The sequence below is a fragment of the Rhagoletis zephyria genome, unplaced genomic scaffold (assembly GCF_001687245.7).
Source record: "Rhagoletis zephyria isolate East Lansing unplaced genomic scaffold, Rhagoletis_zephyria_1.1 Rzeph_scaffold_00444, whole genome shotgun sequence".
NCBI lineage: Eukaryota > Metazoa > Arthropoda > Insecta > Diptera > Tephritidae > Rhagoletis > Rhagoletis zephyria.
Genome location: NW_016157528.1, coordinates 124,074 through 128,633, shown reverse-complemented (window position 1 = coordinate 128,633; position 4,560 = coordinate 124,074).

Genomic DNA, 4,560 nt, shown 5'->3' with positions numbered 1-4,560 from the left:
TTTACGTGTTTTAAAAGTTGACATGAGTTAACTTTTTTCTCGCCTGTAAGAGATTTGCTTTCCAACTCAAGGTCGGTAGTGTCATCAAATGAAACGTTTGCGTTTTCTGACAACTCGCCCTCGTTAAAACCCAAAATATAAGAGCGCAAGCGATATTTGAACTGCTGGCGATCAGGATGGTCATTCAAACCCTTTTGAACGAATGAGACCGACAAAATTTTCTAGAACATCCTGGTTCAACCTGTACGTTAGGATATACTTAAGGTTGAACCGCGGGTGGATGTCGTCGTAAAGCAGCTTCAATGCCAAATTTGACTGAATAATGCCTGAATTTTAATATTTTTGGGGACCCTTAAGCATTGCGAAAGTCGAAAATTGGGCTAAATTCTACGACTCGACAACATTATTATTGTCTACAATAATGATACAATAGTTTGATTAGACACTCCTCATTTTTTACCTTTCTGAAAAGGTAATCGACTTATCTTTCAAATTATCGGCATTTCAGACACCATTTCCGTCATTTGCCGAGGTATTTCAATTTGAACATCGAGGGCCAATCCGTATGCGTGTGTACGAGGTCTGGAGTCAGGGTACGGAACTCTTGCGTTCATCACGTCGAACCAGTCAGAGTTTCGTAGCCATTTTAACCTTTTGCCTTTGGAAGCCAGCGACACTAAGATGACTACTATTAATTTTGTGTGCTATACTCAGTTCCGATGAAGTACAAGAAAGCAGCTCGACGATAACTTCCTTTCTCACTTCCTTGCTATTAATAATGAAACCACTGCCTAAAAAGTGGTTTCGCAATAGTTTAATAAGATGCGGTGCATCTACAAACACAAATATGCGGATATTATCGTAAACGAACCTGAAAATTAAGTGTATTTTAAAAAATATAAATAAAAAACAGTAAACTTATTAAAGCTTGGAATTTAACTCACCACGGAGTATCGACTGTTACACCAAGGTCATTAAAAAAGTCTTTATTTGTTCCGCCTAAATTGCTAACAATCGCGGCGACTTTTTTTAATTTTTATAATTGTGTTTTTCTATAAAATATATTCTCAAAACCAGGGAAGTGAACCGGATGAAAAATTTGGTCGGTTCGGCTCAATGGTTCGAATCGTTTTTGCACTTTTGGATTGGTTTATCAAAGCGGTTTTTTTGATCTTTGAACCGGGGTTTCGATTCGGTTCAACGGTTCGAAAAACAAAAAAATAACGCGTAAGTTTAAGTGTCAGTGTCAAGTGCAACAACGCTCAAGGTTAAGGGTCAAGTGTCTGTCAAATGAGATGGGTTGCCTTACATTTGATATTGTCACATGGTACACAAACATGGTAGGTATTACCATGTTTAACAAAAAGAATAAAATGGGTACATTTATCTATTGAAAATTGGTTGAAACGAACCTTTAAACCTTTATAGAAAGTGGTTCGGTTTTCGGTTCGGATCAAACATTTGTGGAAAATTTCGGTTCGGTAAGCGGTTTTCCGGTTCAAAACCGGTTCGGTTCAAAACCGGTTCACGTCTCTGCTCAAAACAACACGGGGTAAGCTATTTTTGCGAATATAGTAATTTTTGTTATGTGGAATGTACTCGTAAGCACTTTTTGAAACGAAATCTTCTGCGATCAAATGCCCAAGTATAAAAATTTCTCTGTACGCCTATGGAGACAGCAAGTAACGAATATGAGTAAGTAAAAATTCTTCAATTTTCTTTTTTTTATTTATTTTTTTTAATGAAAAACATAAACATAAAACATAGTTTACCAGACTAATAAAAGAAAGCGAAAAAGGACGTTCACAGTTGATAAAATTGCCAAGTATCAACTAGCAGGTGTGAAGACCCTTACGGGGACGTTACACATTAAATTTTCCCCATGATCCAACTACACAAGATCTTACAAGATGAAGCAAAAGAAAAAAGTAATTTTCTGGCTGACGTAATTTCGGCGCCATGTTATTTCCTTTGAAAAGCAAACAAAAAATATGAACACGAAGCATAAAGAAAAAAATGCAAGCAATTGTTTGTACTAACCAATTTATTATTTTTGTACGTGTTTTTGCAACCAATCACCGCGCACTTCATTTTCATCACATTTGCACAAAAAGTTTATTGAAAATCGCTTAAAAATCACCGAAATAAACCACCGACAAAATACACATAAAGAAAAAAGCAAAACAGAAATAACAAACTTTAAAATTAGGAACGTCACACACTTTTTTCTCCACTATTATTACAAATGGCTGCTTCTCAACCGGTCAGTAGCCCGTTTCTGTAACTTTTCTCTACCGACTATTTCTCTACTGGTAGAGAAAATACGTCACTCTCACCTACTAATTAGCAATAGAGAACCGGGCGGCGAATTCATATCTAATTCGCCTTGGTAGAGATTTGTTACAGAAACGAGCTACTGATCTGTTCTAATTGGTTCATGAATTTTCCACATTCAATTTTCAATACACTCACACTTTTTCACTAATAGCTGAAATACAATGTCGGCGAACGGCGAACTGACCACAGCGAAATTCGCGCTTTCAAAATTAGAACACCCACAAGCATATGAAATCGNAACGGTTTGGTAACTTGGTAACTTTTATTTCATTTTGGTAACTTTTGCAACTAATGGCCCTATGATGTATGGCGACTGGGGTCTAGTTTCTGGTCTAGTAGCCATGGCTACCAGTATCGTAATTTGTATTATGTATAGCGATTAGCATTAGTATTGTTACGATTATCCTCGAAACCTTGAGGGATTACCCAAATATACTCGGGCTCGTATCGCTGGATTGTTAAATAAATGCTAACGATGACCGAATTGTAGTACAATTAACTTTATTGTACAACAAACAATTTACAATACTTGCTAATACAGTAAAAACACTTTACAATACTTGTTAAAGCAATAACAACGCTTTACTACTTGTTAACACAATTAAACTTATAGCTTGCTTATTCGCAACTCGATTCTCCGCTCACTTTACTTGTAGCTTGCTGACTTGTAACTGTCTCAACTCCGCTGTGTCGTGGCTCTTATATACCTGCGCACACTTATGGCAACTCTAGAACGTTCTGAAGTTTATCGCTCATTCTCTTTCTCTCGCTGTTCGCAGTGTTCATCCAACTTGACGTTTCTCTTTGTGGAACATTCTACGTCATTCCTCGAACATTCTGCCTATTTCTCGTTGTTCGCTTTGTGTTGCCGCAGTATTCGCCACACTGCCCTCCACCTAAGTCTGATCGTCCCGATCAGACACACTTGCCGCTCCAACCGCTGCAAGTCTTTCCAAGTGGACCACTTTCATCTTGGTCCTCGGTCTCCCCATTGTCTGGATTTGTTGCACTGCGTCCTTCAGCCGTTTGTCAATCTTCAACGGATCTTTCCAGTCAAGTCTTTGCTTGGAGGTGAAGCCTTTCTTCGGCTGCGGCATGTGCAACAACAACGAATCACCTTCCTGTAGCTCCTCTCGGTTCGATGCGTTACTGGACATTGCTTCCAGCTTATCTCCGGTGGTGCACCATCTCACATGGTCGTGCTTCAGCCGGCCACTGGTGGTGACCAGACCATGTCTCTTCTCATGGGCACCCTTTTTGCCAGATCTATGCCGCATCTGTCCACGACACCCAGACTCCCGCCTTCGTGCTGCACTGCCTTTAGCACATCTTGCTACATCCGGATCCTTACGCTGAAACTTCCGCCGTCGTTTCGTATCTCGCTCTTCCGCCGATGCTAACTTCATTGACCGGACATGTATAATCTCAACCTTGGCTTCCGGCTTAACTGCTCGCCTTTTCCGACCACCTTTTTCGGGACACTTCAAAGCGCGCCTACTGCTTTCACAGCCGCTTCCATTTCCGGCCACCGGCGTATCACCATTGCAACGTGGTTCAGTGGCTTTCCTCCTGCCGGAAACACTGCCTGGCTCGCCATAATCACTACCTTGTTGCAACCTTTTCTTCACTGAGCTAGCGGAACCGTCACGCTTTTCCTTTATCGGTGAACCGCTTCCATCTCCTGACGAAACCACACCGTCTCCATCACTTCCAACCTCCGCCCAACTAACCGCTTCCGTTTCTGGTGGAATTGTCGACACTTCCTCTAAGACTAACCGTCTACTGCAGTACTGGCTGTCGTAACCAACCCTAAGTGGCACTTTTCTGTCGCCATAGGTTAGGATCATTCCCTGGAGGTCAATCTTCATGCCTTGCCCAAGTAGGAAATCCACGCCGATGATGACTTCATCCACAATGTCTGCGACAATAAACTTCGTGTACGAGGCCAACCCGTCGATTATTACCTCGCATAGTACTTCTCCTAACACTTGGGTTCGCTCACCAGTTGCAGTCTGCAGCTTTGCTCCAGGTAGTGGCTTCACATAAAAAGTAGTCACATCAGGTCGAATAATGGAATGTGACGCTCCAGTATCCACTGTCAGCACTCGCTCCTGCCCATTCACACATCCACCAATAGTGAGGTTGCTCGCATTCCGGCCAATTTGTGAGACGGAGATTATGGGCCCTTCAACTTCTGGAGCCAGCACGCGGCCCTTCCTGCTG